Below are 19,602 nucleotides of genomic sequence, written 5' to 3'. Positions count from 1 at the left end.
TCGACTGTGGAAACAGGCTACCGACTCTCCCAAGAGTATCCCCCACACACCTAAACCCCCACCTCGTGACTCCGAACCTGCACATGCCTGAAAACAAGGGGCAATTTAGCATGGCCAAAACACCTGCGCTGCACTCCTTTGGACTGTGGGAGGAAACCGGATCCGTCGGACGAAATCCACGCAGACACGGGGAGAATGTGCAAACTCCACACAGGGAGTTGCCCGAGTCTCGAATGCGCCAAGGGTTCGTGGCGATGGGAGGCAGCAGTGAAATCCTGATTATATTTGCAGGTGCTGAAGCTTCGATTTATGGAGACTGCTCTCATCGATCGTCTGCTTTTGTTTTCAAATCAACTCAGACACGTCCAACGGAACCTTCATGCACATCTTCCTTGGTTTGGAGCTGATGGTGATGTGGCCGTGCGTGTGGGAGTGTCGGTGTCTGCGGCTTTGTGGTGGGGTGGATTGTTTCGAGCAGAGAGTGGATGCTGGGGGTAGGGACGGCGCGTGGTGTTGGAGGGTTGATGATGAGGCCGTCTCATGAGCACCGTTCTTACTTTGGCGGTGCTGTGTTGTAGGCTTGCTGATGGCTTTCACGGTGCCAGAGGTGTGTGTTGAGGAGGGTTGCTACAGTAGAGAGAGGACGGTGCGGCAATGGAGTGGGGGGATGATGAAGAGAGACGGCGGCTTGGAATCGGCCCTGCACAGCCGGGGCTGCCAGTCTTTCCGACTGAATCGCGTGGATTGTGTCAGAATGGCTGCGCGAGAGTGTGAAGCGCGAACGTGTTTTCCAGCTCAGGCAGGGAAAGCCGTAGCCGGGCAGGCGGCCGGCCACGAGCCCGGGTAGCTCAGTCGGTAGAGCATCAGACTTTTAATCTGAGGGTCCAGGGTTCAAGTCCCTGCTCGGGCGGGTCGCTTTTAAATCGCTCTGCCACGGGACAACAGCGAAGGCGCAGGGCAGTGCTTACAAATCAGACTCAATGGCCCTTACATTGTGGCGGTGGAAGCAAGCACAGGGCAGTTTTGCCTGCATTTCCGAACTGTCGCAGTTGCTGCCGTAATCGCGGAACGCGTGGCTTCTGTTTGAATTGATCTCTTTAAGGTCCTCCAAATGCGCGAAATCAGAAATTAGCATAGAATCCCTCGACTGTGGAAACAGGCTACCGACTCTCCCAAGAGTATCCCCCACACACCTAAACCCCCACCTCGTGACTCCGAACCTGCACATGCCTGAAAACAAGGGGCAATTTAGCATGGCCAAAACACCTGCGCTGCACTCCTTTGGACTGTGGGAGGAAACCGGATCCGTCGGACGAAATCCACGCAGACACGGGGAGAATGTGCAAACTCCACACAGGGAGTCGCCCGAGGCTCGAATGCGCCAAGGGTTCGTGGCGATGGGAGGCAGCAGTGAAATCCTGATTATATTTGCAGGTGCTGAAGCTTCGATTTATGGAGACTGCTCTCATCGATGGTCTGCTTTTGTTTTCAAATCAACTCAGACACGTCCAACGGAACCTTCATGCACATCTTCCTTGGTTTGGAGCTGATGGTGATGTGGCCGTGCGTGTGGGAGTGTCGGTGTCTGCGGCTTTGTGGTGGGGTGGATTGTTTCGAGCAGAGAGTGGATGCTGGGGGTAGGGACGGCGCGTGGTGTTGGAGGGTTGATGATGAGGCCGTCTCATGAGCACCGTTCTTACTTTGGCGGTGCTGTGTTGTAGGCTTGCTGATGGCTTTGACGGTGCCAGAGGTGTGTGTTGAGGAGGGTTGCTACAGTAGAGAGAGGACGGTGCGGCAATGGAGTGGGGGGATGATGAAGAGAGACGGCGGCTTGGAATCGGCCCTGCACAGCCGGGGCTGCCAGTCTTTCCGACTGAATCGCGTGGATTGTGTCAGAATGGCTGCGCGAGAGTGTGAAGCGCGAACGTGTTTTCCAGCTCAGGCAGGGAAAGCCGTAGCCGGGCAGGCGGCCTGCCACGAGCCCGGGTAGCTCAGTCGGTAGAGCATCAGACTTTTAATCTGAGGGTCCAGGGTTCAAGTCCCTGCTCGGGCGGGTCGCTTTTAAATCGCTCTGCCACGGGACAACAGCGAAGGCGCAGGGCAGTGCTAACAAATCAGACTCAATGGCCCTTACATTGTGGCGGTGGAAGCAAGCACAGGGCAGTTTTGCCTGCATTTCCGAACTGTCGCAGTTGCTGCCGTAATCGCGGAACGCGTGGCTTCTGTTTGAATTGATCTCTTTAAGGTCCTCCAAATGCGCGAAATCAGAAATTAGCATAGAATCCCTCGACTGTGGAAACAGGCTACCGACTCTCCCAAGAGTATCCCCCACACACCTAAACCCCCACCTCGTGACTCCGAAACTGCACATGCCTGAAAACAAGGGGCAATTTAGCATGGCCAAAACACCTGCGCTGCACTCCTTTGGACTGTGGGAGGAAACCGGATCCGTCGGACGAAATCCACGCAGACACGGGGAGAATGTGCAAACTCCACACAGGGAGTCGCCCGAGGCTCGAATGCGCCAAGGGTTCGTGGCGATGGGAGGCAGCAGTGAAATCCTGATTATATTTGCAGGTGCTGAAGCTTCGATTTATGGAGACTGCTCTCATCGATCGTCTGCTTTTGTTTTCAAATCAACTCAGACACGTCCAACGGAACCTTCATGCACATCTTCCTTGGTTTGGAGCTGATGGTGATGTGGCCGTGCGTGTGGGAGTGTCGGTGTCTGCGGCTTTGTGGTGGGGTGGATTGTTTCGAGCAGAGAGTGGATGCTGGGGGTAGGGACGGCGCGTGGTGTTGGAGGGTTGATGATGAGGCCGTCTCATGAGCACCGTTCTTACTTTGGCGGTGCTGTGTTGTAGGCTTGCTGATGGCTTTGACGGTGCCAGAGGTGTGTGTTGAGGAGGGTTGCTACAGTAGAGAGAGGACGGTGCGGCAATGGAGTGGGGGGATGATGAAGAGAGACGGCGGCTTGGAATCGGCCCTGCACAGCCGGGGCTGCCAGTCTTTCCGACTGAATCGCGTGGATTGTGTCAGAATGGCTGCGCGAGAGTGTGAAGCGCGAACGTGTTTTCCAGCTCAGGCAGGGAAAGCCGTAGCCGGGCAGGCGGCCTGCCACGAGCCCGGGTAGCTCAGTCGGTAGAGCATCAGACTTTTAATCTGAGGGTCCAGGGTTCAAGTCCCTGCTCGGGCGGGTCGCTTTTAAATCGCTCTGCCACGGGACAACAGCGAAGGCGCAGGGCAGTGCTAACAAATCAGACTCAATGGCCCTTACATTGTGGCGGTGGAAGCAAGCACAGGGCAGTTTTGCCTGCATTTCCGAACTGTCGCAGTTGCTGCCGTAATCGCGGAACGCGTGGCTTCTGTTTGAATTGATCTCTTTAAGGTCCTCCAAATGCGCGAAATCAGAAATTAGCATAGAATCCCTCGACTGTGGAAACAGGCTACCGACTCTCCCAAGAGTATCCCCCACACACCTAAACCCCCACCTCGTGACTCCGAACCTGCACATGCCTGAAAACAAGGGGCAATTTAGCATGGCCAAAACACCTGCGCTGCACTCCTTTGGACTGTGGGAGGAAACCGGATCCGTCGGACGAAATCCACGCAGACACGGGCAGAATGTGCAAACTCCACACAGGGAGTCGCCCGAGGCTCGAATGCGCCAAGGGTTCGTGGCGATGGGAGGCAGCAGTGAAATCCTGATTATATTTGCAGGTGCTGAAGCTTCGATTTATGGAGACTGCTCTCATCGATCGTCTGCTTTTGTTTTCAAATCAACTCAGACACGTCCAACGGAACCTTCATGCACATCTTCCTTGGTTTGGAGCTGATGGTGATGTGGCCGTGCGTGTGGGAGTGTCGGTGTCTGCGGCTTTGTGGTGGGGTGGATTGTTTCGAGCAGAGAGTGGATGCTGGGGGTAGGGACGGCGCGTGGTGTTGGAGGGTTGATGATGAGGCCGTCTCATGAGCACCGTTCTTACTTTGGCGGTGCTGTGTTGTAGGCTTGCTGATGGCTTTCACGGTGCCAGAGGTGTGTGTTGAGGAGGGTTGCTACAGTAGAGAGAGGACGGTGCGGCAATGGAGTGGGGGGATGATGAAGAGAGACGGCGGCTTGGAATGGGCCCTGCACAGCCGGGGCTGCCAGTCTTTCCGACTGAATCGCGTGGATTGTGTCAGAATGGCTGCGCGAGAGTGTGAAGCGCGAACGTGTTTTCCAGCTCAGGCAGGGAAAGCCGTAGCCGGGCAGGCGGCCTGCCACCAGCCCGGGTAGCTCAGTCGGTAGAGCATCAGACTTTTAATCTGAGGGTCCAGGGTTCAAGTCCCTGCTCGGGCGGGTCGCTTTTAAATCGCTCTGCCACGGGACAACAGCGAAGGCGCAGGGCAGTGCTAACAAATCAGACTCAATGGCCCTTACATTGTGGCGGTGGAAGCAAGCACAGGGCAGTTTTGCCTGCATTTCCGAACTGTCGCAGTTGCTGCCGTAATCGCGGAACGCGTGGCTTCTGTTTGAATTGATCTCTTTAAGGTCCTCCAAATGCGCGAAATCAGAAATTAGCATAGAATCCCTCGACTGTGGAAACAGGCTACCGACTCTCCCAAGAGTATCCCCCACACACCTAAACCCCCACCTCGTGACTCCGAACCTGCACATGCCTGAAAACAAGGGGCAATTTAGCATGGCCAAAACACCTGCGCTGCACTCCTTTGGACTGTGGGAGGAAACCGGATCCGTCGGACGAAATCCACGCAGACACGGGGAGAATGTGCAAACTCCACACAGGGAGTCGCCCGAGGCTCGAATGCGCCAAGGGTTCGTGGCGATGGGAGGCAGCAGTGAAATCCTGATTATATTTGCAGGTGCTGAAGCTTCGATTTATGGAGACTGCTCTCATCGATGGTCTGCTTTTGTTTTCAAATCAACTCAGACACGTCCAACGGAACCTTCATGCACATCTTCCTTGGTTTGGAGCTGATGGTGATGTGGCCGTGCGTGTGGGAGTGTCGGTGTCTGCGGCTTTGTGGTGGGGTGGATTGTTTCGAGCAGAGAGTGGATGCTGGGGGTAGGGACGGCGCGTGGTGTTGGAGGGTTGATGATGAGGCCGTCTCATGAGCACCGTTCTTACTTTGGCGGTGCTGTGTTGTAGGCTTGCTGATGGCTTTGACGGTGCCAGAGGTGTGTGTTGAGGAGGGTTGCTACAGTAGAGAGAGGACGGTGCGGCAATGGAGTGGGGGGATGATGAAGAGAGACGGCGGCTTGGAATCGGCCCTGCACAGCCGGGGCTGCCAGTCTTTCCGACTGAATCGCGTGGATTGTGTCAGAATGGCTGCGCGAGAGTGTGAAGCGCGAACGTGTTTTCCAGCTCAGGCAGGGAAAGCCGTAGCCGGGCAGGCGGCCTGCCACCAGCCCGGGTAGCTCAGTCGGTAGAGCATCAGACTTTTAATCTGAGGGTCCAGGGTTCAAGTCCCTGCTCGGGCGGGTCGCTTTTAAATCGCTCTGCCACGGGACAACAGCGAAGGCGCAGGGCAGTGCTAACAAATCAGACTCAATGGCCCTTACATTGTGGCGGTGGAAGCAAGCACAGGGCAGTTTTGCCTGCATTTCCGAACTGTCGCAGTTGCTGCCGTAATCGCGGAACGCGTGGCTTCTGTTTGAATTGATCTCTTTAAGGTCCTCCAAATGCGCGAAATCAGAAATTAGCATAGAATCCCTCGACTGTGGAAACAGGCTACCGACTCTCCCAAGAGTATCCCCCACACACCTAAACCCCCACCTCGTGACTCCGAACCTGCACATGCCTGAAAACAAGGGGCAATTTAGCATGGCCAAAACACCTGCGCTGCACTCCTTTGGACTGTGGGAGGAAACCGGATCCGTCGGACGAAATCCACGCAGACACGGGGAGAATGTGCAAACTCCACACAGGGAGTCGCCCGAGGCTCGAATGCGCCAAGGGTTCGTGGCGATGGGAGGCAGCAGTGAAATCCTGATTATATTTGCAGGTGCTGAAGCTTCGATTTATGGAGACTGCTCTCATCGATGGTCTGCTTTTTTTTTTCAAATCAACTCAGACACGTCCAACGGAACCTTCATGCACATCTTCCTTGGTTTGGAGCTGATGGTGATGTGGCCGTGCGTGTGGGAGTGTCGGTGTCTGCGGCTTTGTGGTGGGGTGGATTGTTTCGAGCAGAGAGTGGATGCTGGGGGTAGGGACGGCGCGTGGTGTTGGAGGGTTGATGATGAGGCCGTCTCATGAGCACCGTTCTTACTTTGGCGGTGCTGTGTTGTAGGCTTGCTGATGGCTTTGACGGTGCCAGAGGTGTGTGTTGAGGAGGGTTGCTACAGTAGAGAGAGGACGGTGCGGCAATGGAGTGGGGGGATGATGAAGAGAGACGGCGGCTTGGAATCGGCCCTGCACAGCCGGGGCTGCCAGTCTTTCCGACTGAATCGCGTGGATTGTGTCAGAATGGCTGCGCGAGAGTGTGAAGCGCGAACGTGTTTTCCAGCTCAGGCAGGGAAAGCCGTAGCCGGGCAGGCGGCCTGCCACGAGCCCGGGTAGCTCAGTCGGTAGAGCATCAGACTTTTAATCTGAGGGTCCAGGGTTCAAGTCCCTGCTCGGGCGGGTCGCTTTTAAATCGCTCTGCCACGGGACAACAGCGAAGGCGCAGGGCAGTGCTAACAAATCAGACTCAATGGCCCTTACATTGTGGCGGTGGAAGCAAGCACAGGGCAGTTTTGCCTGCATTTCCGAACTGTCGCAGTTGCTGCCGTAATCGCGGAACGCGTGGCTTCTGTTTGAATTGATCTCTTTAAGGTCCTCCAAATGCGCGAAATCAGAAATTAGCATAGAATCCCTCGACTGTGGAAACAGGCTACCGACTCTCCCAAGAGTATCCCCCACACACCTAAACCCCCACCTCGTGACTCCGAACCTGCACATGCCTGAAAACAAGGGGCAATTTAGCATGGCCAAAAGACCTGCGCTGCACTCCTTTGGACTGTGGGAGGAAACCGGATCCGTCGGACGAAATCCACGCAGACACGGGGAGAATGTGCAAACTCCACACAGGGAGTCGCCCGAGGCTCGAATGCGCCAAGGGTTCGTGGCGATGGGAGGCAGCAGTGAAATCCTGATTATATTTGCAGGTGCTGAAGCTTCGATTTATGGAGACTGCTCTCATCGATGGTCTGCTTTTGTTTTCAAATCAACTCAGACACGTCCAACGGAACCTTCATGCACATCTTCCTTGGTTTGGAGCTGATGGTGATGTGGCCGTGCGTGTGGGAGTGTCGGTGTCTGCGGCTTTGTGGTGGGGTGGATTGTTTCGAGCAGAGAGTGGATGCTGGGGGTAGGGACGGCGCGTGGTGTTGGAGGGTTGATGATGAGGCCGTCTCATGAGCACCGTTCTTACTTTGGCGGTGCTGTGTTGTAGGCTTGCTGATGGCTTTGACGGTGCCAGAGGTGTGTGTTGAGGAGGGTTGCTACAGTAGAGAGAGGACGGTGCGGCAATGGAGTGGGGGGATGATGAAGAGAGACGGCGGCTTGGAATCGGCCCTGCACAGCCGGGGCTGCCAGTCTTTCCGACTGAATCGCGTGGATTGTGTCAGAATGGCTGCGCGAGAGTGTGAAGCGCGAACGTGTTTTCCAGCTCAGGCAGGGAAAGCCGTAGCCGGGCAGGCGGCCTGCCACGAGCCCGGGTAGCTCAGTCGGTAGAGCATCAGACTTTTAATCTGAGGGTCCAGGGTTCAAGTCCCTGCTCGGGCGGGTCGCTTTTAAATCGCTCTGCCACGGGACAACAGCGAAGGCGCAGGGCAGTGCTAACAAATCAGACTCAATGGCCCTTACATTGTGGCGGTGGAAGCAAGCACAGGGCAGTTTTGCCTGCATTTCCGAACTGTCGCAGTTGCTGCCGTAATCGCGGAACGCGTGGCTTCTGTTTGAATTGATCTCTTTAAGGTCCTCCAAATGCGCGAAATCAGAAATTAGCATAGAATCCCTCGACTGTGGAAACAGGCTACCGACTCTCCCAAGAGTATCCCCCACACACCTAAACCCCCACCTCGTGACTCCGAACCTGCACATGCCTGAAAACAAGGGGCAATTTAGCATGGCCAAAACACCTGCGCTGCACTCCTTTGGACTGTGGGAGGAAACCGGATCCGTCGGACGAAATCCACGCAGACACGGGGAGAATGTGCAAACTCCACACAGGGAGTCGCCCGAGGCTCGAATGCGCCAAGGGTTCGTGGCGATGGGAGGCAGCAGTGAAATCCTGATTATATTTGCAGGTGCTGAAGCTTCGATTTATGGAGACTGCTCTCATCGTTGGTCTGCTTTTGTTTTCAAATCAACTCAGACACGTCCAACGGAACCTTCATGCACATCTTCCTTGGTTTGGAGCTGATGGTGATGTGGCCGTGCGTGTGGGAGTGTCGGTGTCTGCGGCTTTGTGGTGGGGTGGATTGTTTCGAGCAGAGAGTGGATGCTGGGGGTAGGGACGGCGCGTGGTGTTGGAGGGTTGATGATGAGGCCGTCTCATGAGCACCGTTCTTACTTTGGCGGTGCTGTGTTGTAGGCTTGCTGATGGCTTTCACGGTGCCAGAGGTGTGTGTTGAGGAGGGTTGCTACAGTAGAGAGAGGACGGTGCGGCAATGGAGTGGGGGGATGATGAAGAGAGACGGCGGCTTGGAATGGGCCCTGCACAGCCGGGGCTGCCAGTCTTTCCGACTGAATCGCGTGGATTGTGTCAGAATGGCTGCGCGAGAGTGTGAAGCGCGAACGTGTTTTCCAGCTCAGGCAGGGAAAGCCGTAGCCGGGCAGCCGGCCTGCCACGAGCCCGGGTAGCTCAGTCGGTAGAGCATCAGACTTTTAATCTGAGGGTCCAGGGTTCAAGTCCCTGCTCGGGCGGGTCGCTTTTAAATCGCTCTGCCACGGGACAACAGCGAAGGCGCAGGGCAGTGCTAACAAATCAGACTCAATGGCCCTTACATTGTGGCGGTGGAAGCAAGCACAGGGCAGTTTTGCCTGCATTTCCGAACTGTCGCAGTTGCTGCCGTAATCGCGGAACGCGTGGCTTCTGTTTGAATTGATCTCTTTAAGGTCCTCCAAATGCGCGAAATCAGAAATTAGCATAGAATCCCTCGACTGTGGAAACAGGCTACCGACTCTCCCAAGAGTATCCCCCACACACCTAAACCCCCACCTCGTGACTCCGAACCTGCACATGCCTGAAAACAAGGGGCAATTTAGCATGGCCAAAACACCTGCGCTGCACTCCTTTGGACTGTGGGAGGAAACCGGATCCGTCGGACGAAATCCACGCAGACACGGGGAGAATGTGCAAACTCCACACAGGGAGTCGCCCGAGGCTCGAATGCGCCAAGGGTTCGTGGCGATGGGAGGCAGCAGTGAAATCCTGATTATATTTGCAGGTGCTGAAGCTTCGATTTATGGAGACTGCTCTCATCGATCGTCTGCTTTTGTTTTCAAATCAACTCAGACACGTCCAACGGAACCTTCATGCACATCTTCCTTGGTTTGGAGCTGATGGTGATGTGGCCGTGCGTGTGGGAGTGTCGGTGTCTGCGGCTTTGTGGTGGGGTGGATTGTTTCGAGCAGAGAGTGGATGCTGGGGGTAGGGACGGCGCGTGGTGTTGGAGGGTTGATGATGAGGCCGTCTCATGAGCACCGTTCTTACTTTGGCGGTGCTGTGTTGTAGGCTTGCTGATGGCTTTGACGGTGCCAGAGGTGTGTGTTGAGGAGGGTTGCTACAGTAGAGAGAGGACGGTGCGGCAATGGAGTGGGGGGATGATGAAGAGAGACGGCGGCTTGGAATCGGCCCTGCACAGCCGGGGCTGCCAGTCTTTCCGACTGAATCGCGTGGATTGTGTCAGAATGGCTGCGCGAGAGTGTGAAGCGCGAACGTGTTTTCCAGCTCAGGCAGGGAAAGCCGTAGCCGGGCAGGCGGCCTGCCACCAGCCCGGGTAGCTCAGTCGGTAGAGCATCAGACTTTTAATCTGAGGGTCCAGGGTTCAAGTCCCTGCTCGGGCGGGTCGCTTTTAAATCGCTCTGCCACGGGACAACAGCGAAGGCGCAGGGCAGTGCTAACAAATCAGACTCAATGGCCCTTACATTGTGGCGGTGGAAGCAAGCACAGGGCAGTTTTGCCTGCATTTCCGAACTGTCGCAGTTGCTGCCGTAATCGCGGAACGCGTGGCTTCTGTTTGAATTGATCTCTTTAAGGTCCTCCAAATGCGCGAAATCAGAAATTAGCATAGAATCCCTCGACTGTGGAAACAGGCTACCGACTCTCCCAAGAGTATCCCCCACACACCTAAACCCCCACCTCGTGACTCCGAACCTGCACATGCCTGAAAACAAGGGGCAATTTAGCATGGCCAAAACACCTGCGCTGCACTCCTTTGGACTGTGGGAGGAAACCGGATCCGTCGGACGAAATCCACGCAGACACGGGGAGAATGTGCAAACTCCACACAGGGAGTCGCCCGAGGCTCGAATGCGCCAAGGGTTCGTGGCGATGGGAGGCAGCAGTGAAATCCTGATTATATTTGCAGGTGCTGAAGCTTCGATTTATGGAGACTGCTCTCATCGATGGTCTGCTTTTTTTTTTCAAATCAACTCAGACACGTCCAACGGAACCTTCATGCACATCTTCCTTGGTTTGGAGCTGATGGTGATGTGGCCGTGCGTGTGGGAGTGTCGGTGTCTGCGGCTTTGTGGTGGGGTGGATTGTTTCGAGCAGAGAGTGGATGCTGGGGGTAGGGACGGCGCGTGGTGTTGGAGGGTTGATGATGAGGCCGTCTCATGAGCACCGTTCTTACTTTGGCGGTGCTGTGTTGTAGGCTTGCTGATGGCTTTGACGGTGCCAGAGGTGTGTGTTGAGGAGGGTTGCTACAGTAGAGAGAGGACGGTGCGGCAATGGAGTGGGGGGATGATGAAGAGAGACGGCGGCTTGGAATCGGCCCTGCACAGCCGGGGCTGCCAGTCTTTCCGACTGAATCGCGTGGATTGTGTCAGAATGGCTGCGCGAGAGTGTGAAGCGCGAACGTGTTTTCCAGCTCAGGCAGGGAAAGCCGTAGCCGGGCAGGCGGCCTGCCACGAGCCCGGGTAGCTCAGTCGGTAGAGCATCAGACTTTTAATCTGAGGGTCCAGGGTTCAAGTCCCTGCTCGGGCGGGTCGCTTTTAAATCGCTCTGCCACGGGACAACAGCGAAGGCGCAGGGCAGTGCTAACAAATCAGACTCAATGGCCCTTACATTGTGGCGGTGGAAGCAAGCACAGGGCAGTTTTGCCTGCATTTCCGAACTGTCGCAGTTGCTGCCGTAATCGCGGAACGCGTGGCTTCTGTTTGAATTGATCTCTTTAAGGTCCTCCAAATGCGCGAAATCAGAAATTAGCATAGAATCCCTCGACTGTGGAAACAGGCTACCGACTCTCCCAAGAGTATCCCCCACACACCTAAACCCCCACCTCGTGACTCCGAACCTGCACATGCCTGAAAACAAGGGGCAATTTAGCATGGCCAAAACACCTGCGCTGCACTCCTTTGGACTGTGGGAGGAAACCGGATCCGTCGGACGAAATCCACGCAGACACGGGGAGAATGTGCAAACTCCACACAGGGAGTCGCCCGAGGCTCGAATGCGCCAAGGGTTCGTGGCGATGGGAGGCAGCAGTGAAATCCTGATTATATTTGCAGGTGCTGAAGCTTCGATTTATGGAGACTGCTCTCATCGATGGTCTGCTTTTTTTTTTCAAATCAACTCAGACACGTCCAACGGAACCTTCATGCACATCTTCCTTGGTTTGGAGCTGATGGTGATGTGGCCGTGCGTGTGGGAGTGTCGGTGTCTGCGGCTTTGTGGTGGGGTGGATTGTTTCGAGCAGAGAGTGGATGCTGGGGGTAGGGACGGCGCGTGGTGTTGGAGGGTTGATGATGAGGCCGTCTCATGAGCACCGTTCTTACTTTGGCGGTGCTGTGTTGTAGGCTTGCTGATGGCTTTGACGGTGCCAGAGGTGTGTGTTGAGGAGGGTTGCTACAGTAGAGAGAGGACGGTGCGGCAATGGAGTGGGGGGATGATGAAGAGAGACGGCGGCTTGGAATCGGCCCTGCACAGCCGGGGCTGCCAGTCTTTCCGACTGAATCGCGTGGATTGTGTCAGAATGGCTGCGCGAGAGTGTGAAGCGCGAACGTGTTTTCCAGCTCAGGCAGGGAAAGCCGTAGCCGGGCAGGCGGCCTGCCACGAGCCCGGGTAGCTCAGTCGGTAGAGCATCAGACTTTTAATCTGAGGGTCCAGGGTTCAAGTCCCTGCTCGGGCGGGTCGCTTTTAAATCGCTCTGCCACGGGACAACAGCGAAGGCGCAGGGCAGTGCTAACAAATCAGACTCAATGGCCCTTACATTGTGGCGGTGGAAGCAAGCACAGGGCAGTTTTGCCTGCATTTCCGAACTGTCGCAGTTGCTGCCGTAATCGCGGAACGCGTGGCTTCTGTTTGAATTGATCTCTTTAAGGTCCTCCAAATGCGCGAAATCAGAAATTAGCATAGAATCCCTCGACTGTGGAAACAGGCTACCGACTCTCCCAAGAGTATCCCCCACACACCTAAACCCCCACCTCGTGACTCCGAACCTGCACATGCCTGAAAACAAGGGGCAATTTAGCATGGCCAAAAGACCTGCGCTGCACTCCTTTGGACTGTGGGAGGAAACCGGATCCGTCGGACGAAATCCACGCAGACACGGGGAGAATGTGCAAACTCCACACAGGGAGTCGCCCGAGGCTCGAATGCGCCAAGGGTTCGTGGCGATGGGAGGCAGCAGTGAAATCCTGATTATATTTGCAGGTGCTGAAGCTTCGATTTATGGAGACTGCTCTCATCGATGGTCTGCTTTTGTTTTCAAATCAACTCAGACACGTCCAACGGAACCTTCATGCACATCTTCCTTGGTTTGGAGCTGATGGTGATGTGGCCGTGCGTGTGGGAGTGTCGGTGTCTGCGGCTTTGTGGTGGGGTGGATTGTTTCGAGCAGAGAGTGGATGCTGGGGGTAGGGACGGCGCGTGGTGTTGGAGGGTTGATGATGAGGCCGTCTCATGAGCACCGTTCTTACTTTGGCGGTGCTGTGTTGTAGGCTTGCTGATGGCTTTGACGGTGCCAGAGGTGTGTGTTGAGGAGGGTTGCTACAGTAGAGAGAGGACGGTGCGGCAATGGAGTGGGGGGATGATGAAGAGAGACGGCGGCTTGGAATCGGCCCTGCACAGCCGGGGCTGCCAGTCTTTCCGACTGAATCGCGTGGATTGTGTCAGAATGGCTGCGCGAGAGTGTGAAGCGCGAACGTGTTTTCCAGCTCAGGCAGGGAAAGCCGTAGCCGGGCAGGCGGCCTGCCACGAGCCCGGGTAGCTCAGTCGGTAGAGCATCAGACTTTTAATCTGAGGGTCCAGGGTTCAAGTCCCTGCTCGGGCGGGTCGCTTTTAAATCGCTCTGCCACGGGACAACAGCGAAGGCGCAGGGCAGTGCTAACAAATCAGACTCAATGGCCCTTACATTGTGGCGGTGGAAGCAAGCACAGGGCAGTTTTGCCTGCATTTCCGAACTGTCGCAGTTGCTGCCGTAATCGCGGAACGCGTGGCTTCTGTTTGAATTGATCTCTTTAAGGTCCTCCAAATGCGCGAAATCAGAAATTAGCATAGAATCCCTCGACTGTGGAAACAGGCTACCGACTCTCCCAAGAGTATCCCCCACACACCTAAACCCCCACCTCGTGACTCCGAACCTGCACATGCCTGAAAACAAGGGGCAATTTAGCATGGCCAAAACACCTGCGCTGCACTCCTTTGGACTGTGGGAGGAAACCGGATCCGTCGGACGAAATCCACGCAGACACGGGGAGAATGTGCAAACTCCACACAGGGAGTCGCCCGAGGCTCGAATGCGCCAAGGGTTCGTGGCGATGGGAGGCAGCAGTGAAATCCTGATTATATTTGCAGGTGCTGAAGCTTCGATTTATGGAGACTGCTCTCATCGTTGGTCTGCTTTTGTTTTCAAATCAACTCAGACACGTCCAACGGAACCTTCATGCACATCTTCCTTGGTTTGGAGCTGATGGTGATGTGGCCGTGCGTGTGGGAGTGTCGGTGTCTGCGGCTTTGTGGTGGGGTGGATTGTTTCGAGCAGAGAGTGGATGCTGGGGGTAGGGACGGCGCGTGGTGTTGGAGGGTTGATGATGAGGCCGTCTCATGAGCACCGTTCTTACTTTGGCGGTGCTGTGTTGTAGGCTTGCTGATGGCTTTCACGGTGCCAGAGGTGTGTGTTGAGGAGGGTTGCTACAGTAGAGAGAGGACGGTGCGGCAATGGAGTGGGGGGATGATGAAGAGAGACGGCGGCTTGGAATGGGCCCTGCACAGCCGGGGCTGCCAGTCTTTCCGACTGAATCGCGTGGATTGTGTCAGAATGGCTGCGCGAGAGTGTGAAGCGCGAACGTGTTTTCCAGCTCAGGCAGGGAAAGCCGTAGCCGGGCAGCCGGCCTGCCACGAGCCCGGGTAGCTCAGTCGGTAGAGCATCAGACTTTTAATCTGAGGGTCCAGGGTTCAAGTCCCTGCTCGGGCGGGTCGCTTTTAAATCGCTCTGCCACGGGACAACAGCGAAGGCGCAGGGCAGTGCTAACAAATCAGACTCAATGGCCCTTACATTGTGGCGGTGGAAGCAAGCACAGGGCAGTTTTGCCTGCATTTCCGAACTGTCGCAGTTGCTGCCGTAATCGCGGAACGCGTGGCTTCTGTTTGAATTGATCTCTTTAAGGTCCTCCAAATGCGCGAAATCAGAAATTAGCATAGAATCCCTCGACTGTGGAAACAGGCTACCGACTCTCCCAAGAGTATCCCCCACACACCTAAACCCCCACCTCGTGACTCCGAACCTGCACATGCCTGAAAACAAGGGGCAATTTAGCATGGCCAAAACACCTGCGCTGCACTCCTTTGGACTGTGGGAGGAAACCGGATCCGTCGGACGAAATCCACGCAGACACGGGGAGAATGTGCAAACTCCACACAGGGAGTCGCCCGAGGCTCGAATGCGCCAAGGGTTCGTGGCGATGGGAGGCAGCAGTGAAATCCTGATTATATTTGCAGGTGCTGAAGCTTCGATTTATGGAGACTGCTCTCATCGATCGTCTGCTTTTGTTTTCAAATCAACTCAGACACGTCCAACGGAACCTTCATGCACATCTTCCTTGGTTTGGAGCTGATGGTGATGTGGCCGTGCGTGTGGGAGTGTCGGTGTCTGCGGCTTTGTGGTGGGGTGGATTGTTTCGAGCAGAGAGTGGATGCTGGGGGTAGGGACGGCGCGTGGTGTTGGAGGGTTGATGATGAGGCCGTCTCATGAGCACCGTTCTTACTTTGGCGGTGCTGTGTTGTAGGCTTGCTGATGGCTTTGACGGTGCCAGAGGTGTGTGTTGAGGAGGGTTGCTACAGTAGAGAGAGGACGGTGCGGCAATGGAGTGGGGGGATGATGAAGAGAGACGGCGGCTTGGAATCGGCCCTGCACAGCCGGGGCTGCCAGTCTTTCCGACTGAATCGCGTGGATTGTGTCAGAATGGCTGCGCGAGAGTGTGAAGCGCGAACGTGTTTTCCAGCTCAGGCAGGGAAAGCCGTAGCCGGGCAGGCGGCCTGCCACGAGCCCGGGTAGCTCAGTCGGTAGAGCATCAGACTTTTAATCTGAGGGTCCAGGGTTCAAGTCCCTGCTCGGGCGGGTCGCTTTTAAATCGCTCTGCCACGGGACAACAGCGAAGGCGCAGGGCAGTGCTAACAAATCAGACTCAATGGCCCTTACATTGTGGCGGTGGAAGCAAGCACAGGGCAGTTTTGCCTGCATTTCCGAACTGTCGCAGTTGCTGCCGTAATCGCGGAACGCGTGGCTTCTGTTTGAATTGATCTCTTTAAGGTCCTCCAAATGCGCGAAATCAGAAATTAGCATAGAATCCCTCGACTGTGGAAACAGGCTACCGACTCTCCCAAGAGTATCCCCCACACACCTAAACCCCCACCTCGTGACTCCGAACCTGCACATGCCTGAAAACAAGGGGCAATTTAGCATGGCCAAAACACCTGCGCTGCACTCCTTTGGACTGTGGGAGGAAACCGGATCCGTCGGACGAAATCCACGCAGACACGGGGAGAATGTGCAAACTCCACACAGGGAGTCGCCCGAGGCTCGAATGCGCCAAGGGTTCGTGGCGATGGGAGGCAGCAGTGAAATCCTGATTATATTTGCAGGTGCTGAAGCTTCGATTTATGGAGACTGCTCTCATCGATGGTCTGCTTTTTTTTTTCAAATCAACTCAGACACGTCCAACGGAACCTTCATGCACATCTTCCTTGGTTTGGAGCTGATGGTGATGTGGCCGTGCGTGTGGGAGTGTCGGTGTCTGCGGCTTTGTGGTGGGGTGGATTGTTTCGAGCAGAGAGTGGATGCTGGGGGTAGGGACGGCGCGTGGTGTTGGAGGGTTGATGATGAGGCCGTCTCATGAGCACCGTTCTTACTTTGGCGGTGCTGTGTTGTAGGCTTGCTGATGGCTTTGACGGTGCCAGAGGTGTGTGTTGAGGAGGGTTGCTACAGTAGAGAGAGGACGGTGCGGCAATGGAGTGGGGGGATGATGAAGAGAGACGGCGGCTTGGAATCGGCCCTGCACAGCCGGGGCTGCCAGTCTTTCCGACTGAATCGCGTGGATTGTGTCAGAATGGCTGCGCGAGAGTGTGAAGCGCGAACGTGTTTTCCAGCTCAGGCAGGGAAAGCCGTAGCCGGGCAGGCGGCCTGCCACCAGCCCGGGTAGCTCAGTCGGTAGAGCATCAGACTTTTAATCTGAGGGTCCAGGGTTCAAGTCCCTGCTCGGGCGGGTCGCTTTTAAATCGCTCTGCCACGGGACAACAGCGAAGGCGCAGGGCAGTGCGAACAAATCAGACTCAATGGCCCTTACATTGTGGCGGTGGAAGCAAGCACAGGGCAGTTTTGCCTGCATTTCCGAACTGTCGCAGTTGCTGCCGTAATCGCGGAACGCGTGGCTTCTGTTTGAATTGATCTCTTTAAGGTCCTCCAAATGCGCGAAATCAGAAATTAGCATAGAATCCCTCGACTGTGGAAACAGGCTACCGACTCTCCCAAGAGTATCCCCCACACACCTAAACCCCCACCTCGTGACTCCGAACCTGCACATGCCTGAAAACAAGGGGCAATTTAGCATGGCCAAAACACCTGCGCTGCACTCCTTTGGACTGTGGGAGGAAACCGGATCCGTCGGACGAAATCCACGCAGACACGGGGAGAATGTGCAAACTCCACACAGGGAGTCGCCCGAGGCTCGAATGCGCCAAGGGTTCGTGGCGATGGGAGGCAGCAGTGAAATCCTGATTATATTTGCAGGTGCTGAAGCTTCGATTTATGGAGACTGCTCTCATCGTTGGTCTGCTTTTGTTTTCAAATCAACTCAGACACGTCCAACGGAACCTTCATGCACATCTTCCTTGGTTTGGAGCTGATGGTGATGTGGCCGTGCGTGTGGGATTGTCGGTGTCTGCGGCTTTGTGGTGGGGTGGATTGTTTCGAGCAGAGAGTGGATGCTGGGGGTAGGGACGGCGCGTGGTGTTGGAGGGTTGATGATGAGGCCGTCTCATGAGCACCGTTCTTACTTTGGCGGTGCTGTGTTGTAGGCTTGCTGATGGCTTTCACGGTGCCAGAGGTGTGTGTTGAGGAGGGTTGCTACAGTAGAGAGAGGACGGTGCGGCAATGGAGTGGGGGGATGATGAAGAGAGACGGCGGCTTGGAATGGGCCCTGCACAGCCGGGGCTGCCAGTCTTTCCGACTGAATCGCGTGGATTGTGTCAGAATGGCTGCGCGAGAGTGTGAAGCGCGAACGTGTTTTCCAGCTCAGGCAGGGAAAGCCGTAGCCGGGCAGGCGGCCTGCCACGAGCCCGGGTAGCTCAGTCGGTAGAGCATCAGACTTTTAATCTGAGGGTCCAGGGTTCAAGTCCCTGCTCGGGCGGGTCGCTTTTAAATCGCTCTGCCACGGGACAACAGCGAAGGCGCAGGGCAGTGCTAACAAATCAGACTCAATGGCCCTTACATTGTGGCGGTGGAAGCAAGCACAGGGCAGTTTTGCCTGCATTTCCGAACTGTCGCAGTTGCTGCCGTAATCGCGGAACGCGTGGCTTCTGTTTGAATTGATCTCTTTAAGGTCCTCCAAATGCGCGAAATCAGAAATTAGCATAGAATCCCTCGACTGTGGAAACAGGCTACCGACTCTCCCAAGAGTATCCCCCACACACCTAAACCCCCACCTCGTGACTCCGAACCTGCACATGCCTGAAAACAAGGGGCAATTTAGCATGGCCAAAACACCTGCGCTGCACTCCTTTGGACTGTGGGAGGAAACCGGATCCGTCGGACGAAATCCACGCAGACACGGGGAGAATGTGCAAACTCCACACAGGGAGTCGCCCGAGGCTCGAATGCGCCAAGGGTTCGTGGCGATGGGAGGCAGCAGTGAAATCCTGATTATATTTGCAGGTGCTGAAGCTTCGATTTATGGAGACTGCTCTCATCGATGGTCTGCTTTTGTTTTCAAATCAACTCAGACACGTCCAACGGAACCTTCATGCACATCTTCCTTGGTTTGGAGCTGATGGTGATGTGGCCGTGCGTGTGGGAGTGTCGGTGTCTGCGGCTTTGTGGTGGGGTGGATTGTTTCGAGCAGAGAGTGGATGCTGGGGGTAGGGACGGCGCGTGGTGTTGGAGGGTTGATGATGAGGCCGTCTCATGAGCACCGTTCTTACTTTGGCGGTGCTGTGTTGTAGGCTTGCTGATGGCTTTGACGGTGCCAGAGGTGTGTGTTGAGGAGGGTTGCTACAGTAGAGAGAGGACGGTGCGGCAATGGAGTGGGGGGATGATGAAGAGAGACGGCGGCTTGGAATCGGCCCTGCACAGCCGGGGCTGCCAGTCTTTCCGACTGAATCGCGTGGATTGTGTCAGAATGGCTGCGCGAGAGTGTGAAGCGCGAACGTGTTTTCCAGCTCAGGCAGGGAAAGCCGTAGCCGGGCAGGCGGCCTGCCACGAGCCCGGGTAGCTCAGTCGGTAGAGCATCAGACTTTTAATCTGAGGGTCCAGGGTTCAAGTCCCTGCTCGGGCGGGGCGCTTTTAAATCGCTCTGCCACGGGACAACAGCGAAGGCGCAGGGCAGTGCTAACAAATCAGACTCAATGGCCCTTACATTGTGGCGGTGGAAGCAAGCACAGGGCAGTTTTGCCTGCATTTCCGAACTGTCGCAGTTGCTGCCGTAATCGCGGAACGCGTGGCTTCTGTTTGAATTGATCTCTTTAAGGTCCTCCAAATGCGCGAAATCAGAAATTAGCATAGAATCCCTCGACTGTGGAAACAGGCTACCGACTCTCCCAAGAGTATCCCCCACACACCTAAACCCCCACCTCGTGACTCCGAACCTGCACATGCCTGAAAACAAGGGGCAATTTAGCATGGCCAAAACACCTGCGCTGCACTCCTTTGGACTGTGGGAGGAAACCGGATCCGTC

The 19,602-nt window shown here is 55.7% G+C and overlaps 17 non-coding genes across 17 annotated transcripts; all 17 read left to right on the top strand.

Moving 5' to 3' along the window:
- Positions 1–837: 837 nt before the first annotated feature.
- trnak-uuu (transfer RNA lysine (anticodon UUU)) lies at positions 838–910 on the top strand. Its single transcript has one exon. It is a non-coding gene; the product is annotated as a tRNA-Lys (tRNA).
- A 1,070-nt stretch (positions 911–1,980) lies between these two features.
- Positions 1,981–2,053, top strand: trnak-uuu (transfer RNA lysine (anticodon UUU)). Its single transcript has one exon. It is a non-coding gene; the product is annotated as a tRNA-Lys (tRNA).
- A 1,070-nt stretch (positions 2,054–3,123) lies between these two features.
- Positions 3,124–3,196, top strand: trnak-uuu (transfer RNA lysine (anticodon UUU)). The gene has a single exon. It is a non-coding gene; the product is annotated as a tRNA-Lys (tRNA).
- A 1,070-nt stretch (positions 3,197–4,266) lies between these two features.
- Positions 4,267–4,339, top strand: trnak-uuu (transfer RNA lysine (anticodon UUU)). Its single transcript has one exon. It is a non-coding gene; the product is annotated as a tRNA-Lys (tRNA).
- A 1,070-nt stretch (positions 4,340–5,409) lies between these two features.
- trnak-uuu (transfer RNA lysine (anticodon UUU)) lies at positions 5,410–5,482 on the top strand. The gene has a single exon. It is a non-coding gene; the product is annotated as a tRNA-Lys (tRNA).
- Positions 5,483–6,553: 1,071 nt separating this feature from the next.
- Positions 6,554–6,626, top strand: trnak-uuu (transfer RNA lysine (anticodon UUU)). Its single transcript has one exon. It is a non-coding gene; the product is annotated as a tRNA-Lys (tRNA).
- A 1,070-nt stretch (positions 6,627–7,696) lies between these two features.
- trnak-uuu (transfer RNA lysine (anticodon UUU)) lies at positions 7,697–7,769 on the top strand. The gene has a single exon. It is a non-coding gene; the product is annotated as a tRNA-Lys (tRNA).
- A 1,070-nt stretch (positions 7,770–8,839) lies between these two features.
- Positions 8,840–8,912, top strand: trnak-uuu (transfer RNA lysine (anticodon UUU)). The gene has a single exon. It is a non-coding gene; the product is annotated as a tRNA-Lys (tRNA).
- A 1,070-nt stretch (positions 8,913–9,982) lies between these two features.
- Positions 9,983–10,055, top strand: trnak-uuu (transfer RNA lysine (anticodon UUU)). The gene has a single exon. It is a non-coding gene; the product is annotated as a tRNA-Lys (tRNA).
- Positions 10,056–11,126: 1,071 nt separating this feature from the next.
- trnak-uuu (transfer RNA lysine (anticodon UUU)) lies at positions 11,127–11,199 on the top strand. The gene has a single exon. It is a non-coding gene; the product is annotated as a tRNA-Lys (tRNA).
- Positions 11,200–12,270: 1,071 nt separating this feature from the next.
- On the top strand, positions 12,271–12,343 carry trnak-uuu (transfer RNA lysine (anticodon UUU)). Its single transcript has one exon. It is a non-coding gene; the product is annotated as a tRNA-Lys (tRNA).
- Positions 12,344–13,413: 1,070 nt separating this feature from the next.
- Positions 13,414–13,486, top strand: trnak-uuu (transfer RNA lysine (anticodon UUU)). The gene has a single exon. It is a non-coding gene; the product is annotated as a tRNA-Lys (tRNA).
- Positions 13,487–14,556: 1,070 nt separating this feature from the next.
- Positions 14,557–14,629, top strand: trnak-uuu (transfer RNA lysine (anticodon UUU)). Its single transcript has one exon. It is a non-coding gene; the product is annotated as a tRNA-Lys (tRNA).
- A 1,070-nt stretch (positions 14,630–15,699) lies between these two features.
- Positions 15,700–15,772, top strand: trnak-uuu (transfer RNA lysine (anticodon UUU)). Its single transcript has one exon. It is a non-coding gene; the product is annotated as a tRNA-Lys (tRNA).
- Positions 15,773–16,843: 1,071 nt separating this feature from the next.
- On the top strand, positions 16,844–16,916 carry trnak-uuu (transfer RNA lysine (anticodon UUU)). The gene has a single exon. It is a non-coding gene; the product is annotated as a tRNA-Lys (tRNA).
- Positions 16,917–17,986: 1,070 nt separating this feature from the next.
- trnak-uuu (transfer RNA lysine (anticodon UUU)) lies at positions 17,987–18,059 on the top strand. The gene has a single exon. It is a non-coding gene; the product is annotated as a tRNA-Lys (tRNA).
- A 1,070-nt stretch (positions 18,060–19,129) lies between these two features.
- trnak-uuu (transfer RNA lysine (anticodon UUU)) lies at positions 19,130–19,202 on the top strand. Its single transcript has one exon. It is a non-coding gene; the product is annotated as a tRNA-Lys (tRNA).
- Positions 19,203–19,602: the final 400 nt, after the last annotated feature.

The sequence above is a fragment of the Chiloscyllium punctatum genome, chromosome 24 (genome assembly GCF_047496795.1).
Source record: "Chiloscyllium punctatum isolate Juve2018m chromosome 24, sChiPun1.3, whole genome shotgun sequence".
Lineage (NCBI taxonomy): Eukaryota > Metazoa > Chordata > Chondrichthyes > Orectolobiformes > Hemiscylliidae > Chiloscyllium > Chiloscyllium punctatum.
Note: the sequence above shows the minus strand (reverse complement) of the source record. Positions and strands in the feature narration are given on the sequence as shown.